This window comes from Periplaneta americana, chromosome 7, assembly GCF_040183065.1.
Source record: "Periplaneta americana isolate PAMFEO1 chromosome 7, P.americana_PAMFEO1_priV1, whole genome shotgun sequence".
Taxonomy (NCBI): domain Eukaryota; kingdom Metazoa; phylum Arthropoda; class Insecta; order Blattodea; family Blattidae; genus Periplaneta; species Periplaneta americana.
Genome location: NC_091123.1, coordinates 75,416,237 through 75,433,135, shown reverse-complemented (window position 1 = coordinate 75,433,135; position 16,899 = coordinate 75,416,237). Strand labels below are relative to the sequence as shown.

Sequence of the window (16,899 nt, the reverse complement as noted above, 5' to 3'; positions counted from 1 at the left end):
TATCGTTCTTTAGTGTTATAAATAAGAAGAACAGAGAGATTTTAAATACCTTTTAGTCTAACTTTCTTTAACTTTCAAGTTCAATGACAGACTGCAGTATAACCGTTATCATTTCACTGAAGTTGCTTTGATTTCTCCTGACAGTGTTGAAGTGCAAGGCTATCAGAAATAGCGTTCACGGACAGCAGTTGTAGATCAACGGCCAATTATCCCCCCCTCTGACAAACTGATGAACCGCAACTTTCTCTCCTTAAAACATCTGCTCTCATTTTCCTTTCCTTTACTGGTTCGGAACTCAATTCGCCCATTATTTGGTGCAGACTTATCAAGCAAAGCCTGTTTCTTATAATTAAACTGTACATTGGTCATTTAATGCTATCTGTCGAGTTTCAATATTAGTATACTGTATTAACTAGCAATTATTGTAATGGTGTATAACCCTAAAATAGGAGTACCTATTACCAAAGACGGTGTATACTTTCTTATTAAATATTTTATGGTTTTCACAATAATCCAGTTTATCATGTTGTAAATGATTACCGTTCATAATATATCGTTTACTTTCTTGATCCATCACTTAAAATATGTATAAGCAGTGCCTTTTTTCTGGCGGAACGTGCCACCTTTTTGACGTGAATACGTCTATGTAAGTTCAGTCCAGTAAGCACCGAACTCTCAAACAAATTACAACGTCTTATAACATGTGTATAAGATATGTGTGCAACGTCCGACGATACGATCATATTTCACCATTTTTCGAATAAGGATTCGAAAAATGGTGAAATATGATCTTGGCTCCAGCTCAACGATCGCAGAACTTTACACTGTGTTTCTCTTCTATTTTAAATTCTAAGCACCTCAGCCCCAAGTTATCTGTCGTCTCGTCTTATGTATTTATGCTCCAACCATAACCTAAATACTCGATCTCAGTTCACCGGTACATTGAGTATACCTTATCATAACACCTCCCGATACTCATCATTCACGGTTTCAATTTCTCGTCATTGGAACTCCCTACCTCATACCTTAAGGGGCTGTCAGACATTTACTAATTTCAAAACCCGGTTGTCAAATAGACTGCTTAGACTGTGTGCGTTCGTAAAATATAATTGTTTCTAATGCATGATTTTTATTTTTAACACATAGGAAAATTTTCTTTATTATTTTAACAATTCGATTCACAATACTATAATTGATTTTTAGAATTGCACGTAACTAAATTTATTATTATTATTATTATTATTATTATTATTATTATTATTATTATTATTTGTATATTGTTCCTGTATTTCTGCTATTATATTGCTATTGTTTTAATACTGATTGAATGGAAGAGAACTACCACTACCACTATTACCAATAGGGTGCCACCCCAGAAAGTCGAAGAACACATTTTCAGGCCAGTTTTATCGTGCCTATAATTTCTAAACTTCGTGAAATATTCCAATGAAGCAAACGGCGATCGACAGACGAAGGATAAATGTCTCCATCGTGACCCTTAAGCGGGTGACGTCGACTAGCAATTCGGGGAAGGGTAGAAGCTGGTGCACGAATTGGCGGATCGCGCGGCAGTCGAAGCAATATAACTCGAGAACGTGAAACGAAATGGGATATATGGCTCATCTTGGCCAAGTCTTGCATCTTTTTCAATATTATTGGCACATTTCTTGCTGGGTAGGCGAGTCTTGTTGGTGGAGAGACAGATTCTCGCTGAATCACCATGAAGAATGTGTGGCAATGTAACCCGCTGATGTAATTGAACCCTTTGATGCAGCCAACTCTGTCATGGAAGTACACTAAATAGAAAAGGCTACTAATTGCAAAATTGATTCTTTCATGCCTTGGTTTGTTTCTAGTTTCTTCAGAAACTGACATCTTCTTGTAATACTGATTCAACCAGTTTCCAAAGTTCAGGATTATCACACGCTACAACTTCTTTAACCAAGAATTTTCCGTCTTCAATATAGTACTTTCTATTATGTCATATACCTGATTCACACGGGGATAGTTTACAGGAGTAAGTGCTTGAAGCCTCTAAACTTGACACCATATTTGTGATCACACGGAGACACTAAACTTGAAACCATGTTCCACACGTAAAAACCGCATGCTGAATGTTGTATGCTAGGAAGTACATGTTGTTTTTTTCTTTTTTTTTGTCCGAACCACTTCCACGTTAATGTTGTTCTTTAAGTTTCGTAACAACGTTCTGAAATAATTTCCTATTGTTTAATATTCCCTCTTGTTTAATTTTAATTTTTATTATTATTTAAGTATTTCTCATGCTGTAGCCTATATAGGCTATTCCACGGAAGTTCGTACATCTCATGCAATTCTAATATTACAATAAAGTGTATATATAATGTGTATTTATTTATGACATGGGAAAGTACACAGGCTAGATGCCCATCAAAGCACCTTCTTCACATAAATATACATGCACAATTTAACTTATAATTTATTACTGATAATGATTCACATGAGCAGCAGTTATAAAATAGGTATATGCAACTCATTAGCAACAGAAATAAAAGAAATGAAAACATGAAAGAGATGTAGCTAATAATTGTTCAGTGTTGACAAAAAAAATAAGAAATTTTATAAACTGATAATAAATTGTAGGACCAAATCAAGGGAAAAGTTGTGATTTTTTTTCGATCTAGAGATATTAAATACCAAATTTATTCTACATACATATATTTGGAGAGATATAAACTGGAATTAGTTTAAGTATTTCAGCGGAATCTGTATTATTTTTGTTCATAATTTTCTGAGAAATATCATCTAGTAAGTCGTTCTTCTGTCATTGAACATAGATATGGAAACCAAAAATTCATCTCAATAATCTAAGTAGTTGGGATCTGGAATAGACAAGGTATTTTGAATATCTTATAATTAGGGAACGGAATTTGGAGTAGTAAAAGCTAGTATTGGCATCTACACAGCCATTTGTTTACAACCCTTTATACCAAGTCCTCCCCTCCATGACATACTCGCAGATCTCTGCACGTCAACAGCAGGTGAACGGGACAGTTGTCGCATTAGAACTTCAACGTGCAGGTTTGCAGTTCAGAGTAGTGAAGTGCAGGTACAATGCCAAAAGTGAAACCAACTAACAATACAAAATTGAAAGACTAGCCTATATTTGTAAAAGCTCCAGATCGACTATCAAAATTCAGGAAACAATTCCCTAAATTGTCACTTCCCCCATGTCCAGTTCGTAAGAGATGGGGGTCATGGTTATAAGCTTGCAATTATTACGCACATCGCCTCAAATCTGTAAAGAAAGTGGTCCAGTCTTTCGACCACGATGACGCGGCTGCGATCCAAATACGCCAGGAACTGCTAAATGATAGAACAATCGAAAAAGAAGTCATGGATATTAAGTCAAATTTTTTATATTTACCGGATGCCATTATTCGATTAGTACAGTCAGGGGTAGAACTAGTTGAGCAAATAAATATTATGAGGACTATTGTAGATAAACTGAGTGCAGTAGAAGGTGAAGTAGGAAAACGTGTTGGTGAAAAAATGAACAGGGTTTGATTAAAAATGATAGGTACAGTATTCTTAGTCGGATTTCAGATGTACTAACAAAGACGTGTCCCAATGACGTCATTCAACATGTGAATTTAATTGACGTATCTTGTTTCAAGTACTCTCCAATTGTCTCTGCAGATGTAGAGCGGACTTTTTCCATGTTAAAAAATTTCCTTCCTTGCAACAGAACAAAGTTGTATTTTGAAAATTTGAAAATGATATTTACAATTTATTATAACAAGGCACAGCAGGAATAATTGTTTCATCAACAAAACATAGCATTAACTGAAAATGTCATTTCGTTTGGTTCTACATTTTGTTCAACATTTAATGATACTGTATTAGGCTATGTTGTAAATATTGTAAGTACAGTATATTGCATATGTATATTGTAAATACTGTAATATACGTTATATACATATCATGTTTCATGGTATTGTAAATAAAGGTTTTAATTTAACACGCTCCTGACAAGAAAAACACACATATTCAGAGGCGAGTTCCATACAGAAGACAACTGTCTATCAGCCATCAATATTTCCACTGACACGCGAGGACGAAGAAATTGATATTTAATTATGTATATTTGTAATGTTGTTTATTGGTGTCTTGTGTGTTGCCAAGAAAAACACATGTAGTTCAAAATGAAATGCAGATTATGTATTTAGGCCACTATAAGTCACTAAACTATAACATTTGTTTATTCTGAAATACATTTACAGCACGTTGCGTGTAAATTTGTATGAAGTGGACTGTACTCGTCCATGCTCTGTAACACAGCTCGCTTGACAGTCACTGAGTTACGAATATCTATACTACGTTTCACCATTCTTTATAATACTCCAAATCCCTTTCCCTGCTTATAATATAGGAGCCAAAGGAATTTATTCTGTGTCAACTCGATAGAATGAACGTTGTTTTTGCAACGAATATTCCAAATTATTTTAGCACATTCCACTTGCTTCTAACCAGGTGTAGGCCTAACCTAAAAAACAGGTGGTTGCTTCAATAATTTCGAATTACAAATCCAAGTGATTTGTCAGCAGAATTAGTAATTGTTAAAATGTGGGGGTTGAAATTATTAATCTCAAATTCGATACCTAAATTAATTAGCTATTAATTTAAACAATCACACACTATATTATTACGATGTACTAAAGTACATTATGATATTTCTGTGCAGAAATTCTGCGTCATCATATGATGAAAGATGAGTGGAACGGAGAAAAATTCTCTCCGCACCGGGATTTGAACCCAGGTTTTCAGCTCTACGTGCTGACGCTCTATCCACTAAGCCACACCAGATTCATATCCCGATGTCGGATTGAATTCTTTCAGTTTAAGTTCCACCTCTTGAGTTTCCTCTAGTGGCCTACCCTCATGCACTGCATCATAGATGTATGACAGTGGCACATTGTTCACAATGTCATCTTTCATCAAATCACACACTATCCACAATATCTGCTTGCAAGTTGCTACTTGCTACAAGTTAGCATTCACACGAGGAAAGTGGTGGAGTCAAGTTCATCACGTGATGGGAAAGTAGACACAAAAGTTGATGAGTCGTCAACTCAAATTCTGCTTGACCGCCAAGTCACAACTTGACTGTCCTGATCATATCACATGGGGAAAGTCGACTTGCTTCAAGCACGTGACTCCTGCAAACTATCCCCATGTGAATTGGCCTAGAGTGTCCAATTCAAACAGCATTGCCAACTGTATTTTTAAAACAGCGCATGTCACCGACTTCTGCATGTTTAAAACAAATTGAAATCTTTGGTTTCCTGATACAAGTCAATTAATACACCTTTTACAACCAAACAATGCATCTATCCACAAAGGTTCCAAAACGTGCGAAACATAACAATGGTAAAAATAGCGTCTTACGCCCTTTTAAAAAATACCGTTTCATTTATAGTTGAGAGATTTTTTTCTACAGTCATATTGAGAATCATTAAACAAAGCATTTGTTTCAAAATATGTCATTAACTGAACTTTCATAACTGTTTCAAGGATTTTCGAGAGTACCGGCAAGATAGAGATTGGTCTGTAGCTTTCAGGTTTAGATGGATCACCTTTCTTTTAAAATAGGTACTATTTTGGATATTTTAAACATCTGTGGAAATATACCATTAATTAAGCATTCGTTTACACAATATGTTATTGGTTCGATAATACAATGAATTACTCTTTTTACTACTTCAACACTAACATCAGAAATTTAATATCTTCACATTTAGAATTTCTTAGTCTATGAACAATATTCATGACATCATTACATGAAACAAGCTTCCATGTAGGCTAAATATACTAATAACAGTTTTGAAGCTGCATTGTAAAAATGGTGAAGAACTGTTTGAACACTCTAATTCTTTAGTAATTTGCTTAACCGAGTCAATAAAATAATTTTGAAATTATCAGGCTGAATCCCAAGGTCATTATGGTTACGATTTACAGGACTCGTAGCATTGTTTATAATTTTTTCTTTAATTTTGTTAGCTGAATTTTCGATGAAATGTGCATTACAGTTGAGTTTAGCATGTTTTAAAAGATTCCTATAATGTTTCTTTGCTCTTTTGTACAAGTCAAATGCAATATTGTCGTTACAATTATTGTAAGAAACCCACTCATAACGTATATAGTGAATTCACATGGGCTTTTAAAAGTTCTTAAAACCTCAGTAAACCATCCTTTACCCACATTATTGCTCTTTCTGACTCTTATTCGTGAATATCACAGAAAAAGTTATTAAAATCTTCAAGAAATCAAAACTACAGTTGGTGTTAGAGTATAAAAAATATTTCTTCAACCAATAGTCCTTAAATAACTAAATGTTTCTGGTAATTTTCGCTTTTACAAAAATAGTTGGAGTTAACATGTATAAATTAATTATCCTGAGACCGAAAATCGCATTTTTTAAATTTTTGTTTGTATGTCTGTCTGTCTGTATGTTTTTAACTTTTCACGGGATAAGATATGAACCAATTTCTATGAAAATTGGTACCTAAGATAAGTCAGTTTCCACTTAGATTTTAGGCTGTATGGCATTCAAAATACTTTATTTAAAAGGAGGCTTATAAGGGGACCAGAGTCAATAGATCGAAATATCTAGTTTATTATTGATTTTTTAGAACAATGTTACATAACAAAAGTTGCTTTAAAAATGTTTTCGAGAAGTTTTACACCATGCAAAATTTTGATAAGATTGATATTTAACGAGCAATATGAGTTTTAAAATAACAATGTGTTTTATGTCAGTGTCGCCTCAAACTAATATAATGAAGTGAAAACAAATGACTTTGTGTTTATTTAACCCTAAAACAAACACTATCCATGAGTAAATTTTACTCACTTCACACAATTTCACTTCTTTACTCGAGAGCCCTGATTACTTTGAATGTCCATTGTAATAATATTCTTCTTTCTGAATTTCATGTTCAAATTTACAGAGATAGGCCTAATGTGCTTCAGCAATACAGTAAATACTGCATAAATTGATGTTTGAATCTTAATTCACACAATATATCACGCTCAAATTTCTTATCCACATAAAAGAAACATGAAGGTAATCATAAAATATTCTCTTAAGATTTTAGTGGTGATTGAAAAATATACCGAGTAAATTTTACTCATGATTAGTACGCACGGGTGTAGAATATAGTTAGTATTCTCGGGTTAAGACGGCCTTGCATAATAAACGAAAGATATTCAGTATACTTTTTATATACGGATATAATACATTCAAACGATAGGCAGCAATGCCTGAGGTAGAATGAGAAAAGAACCAGAATAGTTTCTCCCTTTTAATTTATAGGCAAATTATGAAAATATACCATGTGATACTTACAGTCTGTGTTTCATCTAAACCAACAAACATATTACAGTAGTTTAAATGGCATGTGCGTTAAAATAGTCAGTCACACATGTGTTACATATTAAGAAGTAATGGGATGGTTTTAAGCCATTTCAAAAGGAACTAGGATATCATTCCGCTGCATCCCACTTCACCTCAAGCCCTGCGCATAGGTCTATACAAATGTTTATCAATACTAATTTAGCCTACAGTATAAAGAGTGTGTGTTTGTATGAAGTAATCTCAGAACCTACTTCACTGATCTGGATAATTCTTTCGCCATTGGAAAGGTAGTTTCTCTAGATGGACATAGGCTATAATGCCATTACAGTAACTCCAGGACTTAGTTCAAATGAACCATAAGGTAGGATTAAAACAGACTTTACGTACAGAAAACTGTCGAAATATTGCATTACTTAACCATTAGTATAGATTATGTACTTGAGTGAGCCACGATAATGTATAGGTCTACTTAAACTTTATTTGATCCACATAAAATACTAATTTTATACATTTCAATTTCGTTTTGTCAACAGAACATAATGGTATTTTTACGTGTTTTCTCGTAAGAGATGAGTAATTTCTCTGGACCAAACATACAATACATATGGAGTAAAAATTAGTATTTTATTATTGAGCTCACTGGAGCTGAGTTACACATAGCATCACGAAATGACATGCCTGTGCTCATCATTTACCCACATTTTTTTCCTGTGTTTCTTAAAATAATACTTACGTACCATGTTCATTTTCATTTGATTTTATTTACGTAAACAATGTATCTTCGTACACGACCCACTCAATATTGACATTAGTTTGGAGTGATTTAATAAAGGATGTATTCAAGACTAATTTAGAAAAATGTTAAATTATTCTTGCATCAAAAACAGATGTTCTCTGAACCAAATGATCCTATCTTTCAGAATCATACTAAAGAAACTTACTTTGCACCAAATGTGTGTTTACTGGATCAAAATGATCGTATTTTAATCATTTAAATATTTCAATTAAGAAACATGTTAAACAATTAATCCTTGCACTAAAAACGGATGTTCCCTGGACCAAATGTTCTATTTTAATTATGTAATTATTTCATAGTTTCATTTGTATGAGGTTCTTATGACTGAGATACGTGTAGTTAATTGTAGACCATAGGTGATCAAGCATATTAAGACTTGCACACAGTGGGGAGGAGGTAGGGGTTTGGGATGGCCCACAAGCCACCAGTTATGTTAAATATGTTACTTTGCTAATTATCCAGCATGGAGTCTTGTTCACTATAGAGAACTGTTAACCATTAAGTGCAGTATAATCCTCTTAATACGCTTGTCAAGGGACTGTAGCCTTAAAGCACTATAGACAGAAAAAGATTTATGATATTGGAAAAACAATTTGGACACCACTTCATAGGAAACATTGTGCATTAATTACAGTACAAAATGCAAATAAGAGGTATCTTCATATGAAAAAAATCTTCGATTGTTGTTTGTCATGCATTTGAACTGATAACATTTTCTATGCAGTTCAAGTAACAGTTTGAGTATTTATACGAATTACATTAAAGGAAAGTATCGGTAAATTCTATTTCCGACAGTGCTGACAGGAGGGTTTCTTCAGATAGAAGGGTGAAATTTCTTTCTTGCACTCGTGATGTAATGACCACAGTAAAACATTACAATGACAAGTGCATGTGCAAACTGTGCCAGAAGCCATGTGGACTATATCACGTTGAAAACTGCCATGAAAGGAAAACCTCACTCACAAACTTCTGCAAAGACTAAACTATAAATCCTATGCACATTGTGCTCATTCCATTTCATTCAAAACATTACAAATTTCGCAATTTATACCGAATTTCTTACTATTTCCAATCACAAAAAAAAAGAAGCACTACAAGTGGGATTTGGAAGTGTTACAAGAGGGTAAAATTATGTAGGAATACATATGAAATGTCCAAGGACCGGGGATTCTTTTATTATAGGATATCGCTTAATTTTCGTCAAGTTTGACAAACGATTCTGACGTCACAACATGCCCGATGTAAACCAACACGACGAGTAAATAAAACTCACTGAGATATCACCTCAACTAACCCACTAACCTTCTCACATACGTCGACCTCATGTCACTGAGATATCACCTCAACTAACCCACTAACCTTCTCACATACGTCGACCACATGACATCACCTCATTCTCCAATCTAGCCAACACATATTCTCATAAACACACTACCGATATCCTATAGTCATATAGACCCATCCTTCTGTGATTATAGCATGTCTCTAGAATGGTGTGTTATAATTTTAAGGTTATATTCAATTATACAGGTATGCTTTTTCCCCCCATACATGGTGTGGGAGGATATGGAAGATGTATCTTATGTTGTAGTGTAAGTTGAACTTAAATTATGTGTCCTATTTTGAATGTTGTAGATAACACTACACGGTTATGCCCTACTTTATGGAGCAGAAGAAGATTCATACAAGAAATTGTATAAGAGTGTACAACAGGAAATATTAACAGGAGCGAAAGAATTAGATCGAAATATAGGAGCGATAAATACTGAAATAAGAATGAATCAAATGACAACAAACAGGTTATAGAAAGGGTTAGGACAAGCGTAGAGGGAAACAGTGAGAAGATTGAAATTTTGAGACAAGAAATAAGACAAATCAAGAATAAAATTAAGCAGTATGAAATAAGTAAAAGAAAAAGGACACTGATATTCTTTGGAGTAGAAGAAAAGGAACGTGAATTTGCAATAGAAACTGTTTGTATATGAAGAAGAAAAAAATCAGTTTTCTGTGGTTTGTGAAAAGTGTAAACTCCATTATGTCATATGAGAATTTGAGAGGTAAACTCGGTGAAATGTTTGGATTTAAATTGAACGATCATGGAGAAGTGCTTGACAGAAAAAAAGTTTTTTCGTGTTTAGTGATGCAGGAAACAAGAGCGGCACTTAATTCGGAGCATGTGAATGCACTCACATGTTTAAAATCATGGATGAATCAGTATTAACTATATTTTACGAGTATCTCGACAGAAAATAAATTTATCCAGTGATCGAAAATATATTTTATATACAGTACGTCCATTTTATTTCCTCACCACAAAGAGACACTTTAGTCTCTGAAACTGTTATACTGGCTTTTGTCATGCGGTCCACAAGATAGTCGCAAAAGAATCTCTTGGACGCACTCATCATTACTGCTAATTTCTAATGATCTGTTAAATTAACACCTTTTTAATTTTACTGTGTTAATATTGAAACAATGATTGTATTTTACCTTAACGACTAGTTTTGACAGGAATGTACTCCACCTTCAGATTGCTAGTGCACAAAGTATGCTATGCGATCTTCAAACTGGATGTGAGAGCAGAAGACATTGAGGAGACATATAGAATGAGAAAAGAATGTAACAGGCCTATTCTGATTAGATTCTCAAACATAATCCAAAGAAGAAATATTAAGGAACTTAAACAGAGATGGGGAACGGGAATGAGGATTGAGAAAGACCTGAGCTACGAGATCAGATGTAAAAGGAAGCTACTACTCCCGTTCATGAAGGCAGCAAGAGCGAATGGACACTTTGCCAAGTTATATGAAGATAAATTAAAAACCAATGGGAAATTCTATGATGTAGATTCCACCAGGGAAAATGAGGACCACCCAATATTCGGATTAAACATGAAAAATAACAGAGGAGATAAAAAGGAATGGACACGAGGTTGCCAGGAATTAATGGACAAAGTGATGAAAATACAATTGTGAGGAAGAAGAATGGTCAACAGGAAAATAAAATGAAGCAGTCATTATTAACGCACAACCTGGACAGTGACAAAAAGGTAGAAAATCATTAGTACAGTTTCATACAACCGCCCCATTTGAACAGAGGTTAAGAGATCGGAATTTGAACTGGGACAGAAAGTATGTTACAGGTGATGGAGAGTTCGTTCAGCCAGCAGTTGCAGGGGAAATTACTATCATAAGGAGATCATTGACCAGGTAATTGGATGATAGAGCCAAGATGCTGAGTGTGCACAGCAAGGACATGATAAGGGAAGCACGACAGAACCAGGAAATGAAAAAAACAAGACGAGGAATATGCTGAGACCAACACTTCGTAAGAAGAAAACATATGTGAAGAAAAACGAGTAAAAATTCAAGTGATTTCGGGAAGTGAATTAGTAAATAGTTTAGGGTTAGGGGGAAGGAAAATCAGTGACAAGAAGGTAGGTGAAAGTGTTTCTGTGAGTGCAAGATTTGAAATGGGTAGAAGTGATGAGAAGAAAAAGGAAGAAGAGTTTAAAACAGGAATGAAGTGGATGATCCTGATCAAACGACGGTCAAGGATATAGATGATTTTGTAAGTAGGCCTATACTTACTTACTTACAAATGGCTTTTAAGGAACCCGCAGGTTCATTGCCGCCCTCACATAAGCCCGCCATCAGTCCCTATCCTGTGCAAGATTAATCCAGTCTCTATCATCATATCCCACCTCCCTCAAATCTATTTTAATATTATCCTCCCATCTACGTCTCGGCCTCCCCAAAGGTCTTTTTCCCTCCGGTCTCCCAACTAACACTCTATATGCATTTCTGGATTCGCCCATATGTGCTACATGCCCTGCCCATCTCAAGCATCTGGATTTAATGTTCCTAATTATGTCAGGTGAAGAATACAATGCGTGCAGTTCTGCGTTGTGTAACTTTCTCCATTCTCCTGTAACTTCATCCCGCTTAGCCCCAAATATTTTCCTAAGCACCTTATTCTCAAACACCCTTAACCTATGTTCCTCTCTCAGAGTGAGAGTCCAAGTTTCACAACCATACAGAAGAACCGGTAATATAACTGTTTTATAAATTCTAACTTTCAGATTTTTTGACAGCAGACTGGATGATAAAAGCTTCTCAACTGAATAATAGGCTAATAGGCTAATAAATAATAAATTAGGGGAGTGTAATAGAAAGTTAAGTGATACGATAGAGATAATGAAAATAGGTGACAAGTATGGTGGGGAAGGCTAGCTACGACAATGAAGCATATAGCTAGTATGTAGAAAATAAGTGAGATCTGAAAATGAAATGTACACAAGAATAACGAACCTGTTGGATAATTGGTGTATTAAGGATTAGTAACAAGTGAAGGGTATACAGAGAAAAAACGATCAGAGTCGCAATTCTCATAAGGGAGATGTCATCTAATTCAGTACCGTATATTATAACAAAAACACATAAATTTTGCAGTAATATACTGAATTAGATGATGTCATCACGCTTAGGAGAATTGTGACTGATCTTTTATTCTCTGTACCATTCAAGGATTATTAGAAACAGAAAGTGTTCGATATAATTGAACTGGAAATCAAGAAATGAACTGTAAAGGTGTCAATCTTGAACGAACTGAATTAAGCTGTTAAAATTTAAAGGTGGAAGTATAGAAGAATTTAAATAGGAACAGAAGCGAGAGACTACGGTAAATAGTGAATGAGTGTAAGGGAAAGAATAGTATACAATAATGAGAGAATGTATGAGGTATGAATCTAATTATAAGAGCATCTACAAAAAAAAAAAAGGGGGGGGAATTTTAGTATACGGATACCTCACTGACAATTATCTTAGAGTACTAAAAAGAGCAGATTTGTGTGTTTGTTGAATGCGCGTAATGCTTACGAAAACGCACTTTTCACTGCCAATAATTTATTTTGTGTGCACAAGGTTAGAATTTTGAAGTAAGAGGGAACGGATGGTATCCATGTTCTGAAATTTATCCAAAACAATAAATAGTCTGAATACTTTCTTTGCGTGTGGAACAATATCCGCAACGTATGCTTTCAAAGACAGCATCTACATTAACCTGTAACACTTCAAAGTAGCCTAGACCTACCACATTCAAGGAATCGTGAAAACAAACTTGATTCGTTGGTTTATTTCCTAATTCCTCCGTAATATCTAATGAATAACACATTAATAACAGAGATACTATAAATCCTAAATGACATTAAATACATACTAACAGTAATGACAGGCTGACATCTTTACCTACATTGCCATATGTCTATCTCGACGAGGAAACATTTCTCCTATACAATTCAACAAAGTACTCACTCTTGATGAGAAACAAAGGTGGGGAAGTCAAACAAAGTAATGCATAACTCACAACAACTATTAATATTTTAAAATGATAACGTTCCTCAAACACAAAATTATCCGACGAAGACACTCCGGCTATCTATACACAACGTAGGCCTACTTTTGGTTGTAATCCCATGTTTCACTCGGATTTTACACGAAATGCTTCATCGACATCAACATTTACATCATTATATGTACAACACTAGCAATACTGCACATAAAATTCTTACCTGAAACTGATGTCAAACTTGGAGAATTATTTTTGTTCACATACAGATACAATTTCTTTCGCCACAAGACACAAAAGCAACCATTTTCGAGTCACAAAGATTCGACATACAAAGATGATAGTGACGAACAAAATTGTTCTACTTTCTTCTTCACATGAAGGATAGTTCATTAATAGTTTCACCGGTTTATTCTCTCGGTCAGAAAAAAACTGATTAATATGTTAAACTTATAATGTATATGGAGTAAATATGCTTTACAGGTCAATTTTTAGAAATTAAAGCAATTTATAACATACATACCTTTTCCCGCGTTTTGTGGAACTTTCGTTTAGCAATTCAGCAATAGAGGGCAGTTTACGAGCAGAGACTATAATTGTCTTTGTGAAATTTGTCACACTCTCTGCACCAGAAGTTCTCAAATTGTGGTGCGCGCCTATTTTGAGGGAAGGGAGAATTTAGAAGTTTACTCTGAGGTGTATACATTTATTTGTCTATGGTGTATACGGTGTGATGACTTGGGACACACACCATAGGGATTTCAATGCTAAAATTTATATTTTGTTATATTAGCTCCATTTATTATAGAAGAAAATGTTATGAAAGTTTTCCGTAGAAAAAAATTCTGCATCCAATCATATCATTAAAAATAATTTTTGGCTAGGGATAAAAAATAAAAAAAAAATAGTACGAAGCACTCCCGACATAGAAACTACTAATTTTTAATGCATACTAATCATAAAGCGTCAAAAATGGATTAGTATAAACAATTGAATGCAAAGATATTGTTAATCTGAGAAAATGTACTATCCCATGAAACAAAAAGTTCAAATTATTAAATGGTATTATACTGGAAACAGTGCACGTAGAGAATGCAACAAAATATCAAACATGCAGCTAGCAAATATCAGAGGAGAGTTTTATAATAGATTTGGTTATTGTTCAGCAGCTGCTAGCTATTTGAACATTTATTGTGATTTTCTAATGAGGACATTAACAAAATTTGTCTAATGGTATTGAGAGATTCATTATCCATTTTACACAATCACTTGTACAATAGTATGTAATATATATATATATATATATATATATATATATATATATATATTCACTTCATCTCATTACTCATCAATGTCTTTTCATCTCATGTTTCTCCGAACTCAAATTGTACTTTATTTTTAAATTTATCATTGTTCCGTATTCTCTCTGCAATCATATTGTATTTTTCATTTAACCTCTGCTTTGTATTCTGGATCCTAGTGGTCAGCCGTAGATTTCGGCCAGATGTCCCAAATTGTGGAAATTGTTGTTGTTACCATGAAATAATGTAAACATTGGTATTTTCATTGTTAATCTGTAAAAAATGAATTCACATTGATGCCACATTCGTTTCCCCTTTAAATTTTATATAACTGATTGGATCCTGAACTATTTTGGTTTGTAATATCAGTTATCCATGACCTACTGTACTTGTTTTCATTAAAGATGGTTATAATTACTTTTTAATTTTAATTAATTCCAAACGCACTCATAGTCAAAATATTAATTTAATAAAACAAATGGATGCAAGAAAAGTCACAAAGACTAGACAATGCAGCTTTTAAACCCCCAGCTGGTTTGTAAGTGGTGGTTAAGAGGATTAAAGATCCTTGGCACCAGTAGCAGCTCACCGTAAAAAGAATAGGTGAAGTGCTGTTCACATACACAAATGCATGAACAGTTTTACCAATATAATGAGTGGGCCTACTATTCTTAAACTACGTACAGTTTTAATAGTTCTAGAACACATACAAATAGGAAAATTAATTTATTTCAGGACTCACCCAATTTCTTGCATACCAAGTCAGTCCTCCTATCTTTTAAAGCAGCAAGCCTGTCGATGATGTCTTCATAAAATGTCTGAGTTTAACTAAGGGTGGACAGTATATCTCTATGCAAAGCTATGGGGCTAATAATGAAAGTCTCTCCTGTGATGTAGCATTCCGAGTGAAATTTTCAATCTCTTCACACAGGAAAGCTTCTTTTATCGGAAGAATTTTTTTAAGTTTTTTATACAACGTCTGTACTTTCTTAGCACTTTTTAAAACAAATAACAAATGGAACTGTAGGTCGTCCAGAATTTAAAACATCTTTTTTATCTTCATATTTAAGTCTACAAAACGACATTTCTAATAAATTACAAACCGTGTCATTTTCGGGATACATATTTCGCACTCATTAATCAACATTTTCTATGTACTGGTAACTAAGTATTTGTATAATAGCACTATGATGTAGGAGTAATACACTATGTACACTTATCACTAATGTATTCTAATATATTAAATAATAAGTTAATATATACGTACACAATATTAAACTACATGCGTATATTTACGCGCGCGTTAAACTTTCAAGTACAAGAGTTGGAGCAAAACTGACAAGATCATGAGCTCATGAGAAAAAATAATACACGCGGCGGAAAACAACTTTTAAACTTTGCGAATGTATGTGGGGTGTATTCCTGATAAAATAACATAGAGCCAGCTAATTTACCACTGCAGGGGTGGATGCTTGGAAACAAGAAATGAGGATACTATTCTCGAGTCAGGTAGTACATACTGTAAAATTTCACAGCCCTTAAACAATAGCCCCAGGCCTTGGAGACGAGCTGCAACCCTTCTCTATTATTAGTACCGTTAGACCTGCAAACTGGTTACTCCACCTACAAAAAGTCTGACAGTTCTCCGTAACTGAAAGACTGAGAAACGCACTTCACTCATACAATCTTTCTTCAGTGCGTGACGTCACGTTACCATGGAAACCAAGTGTTGTATGAGAATGAGAGCCCAAATAATTTCACCTGTACAGTATTGTAAGTTCCAATAGTCACCACTCGGCGCTCGTAACAGTTGACATTATTCTATTCAGCGGACGGTTACAGGTAGTATTTATACAACTAAACACTGTTTATAACGACAGAAAAGAAAACTTATTCTTATTTTAGAAATACGATATCGGTAATAACTGGAATTAATTATTAATATGAGATAAAATTGTGTTTTACATGTAAATACGTGAAGTAACACTTCACCTACTTCACCTGAATAACCGCCCCTGCTTGGCACTAACTAATGGAAGTACTGAATAACAGGAATAACA

At 34.3% G+C, this 16,899-nt stretch overlaps 1 protein-coding gene across 2 annotated transcripts in view; it reads right to left on the bottom strand.

Moving 5' to 3' along the window:
- The window catches only part of tapas, a 116,983-nt gene extending 102,925 nt beyond the window's left edge, over positions 1–14,058 (bottom strand). The window contains exon 1 of one of the 2 annotated variants that reach the window (XM_069830910.1): positions 13,762–14,058. The gene's annotated coding sequence lies outside the window, so the exon portion shown is untranslated. The remainder of the gene's footprint in view (positions 1–13,761) is intronic. The other variant, XM_069830912.1, reaches the window with a different exon arrangement.
- Positions 14,059–16,899: the final 2,841 nt, after the last annotated feature.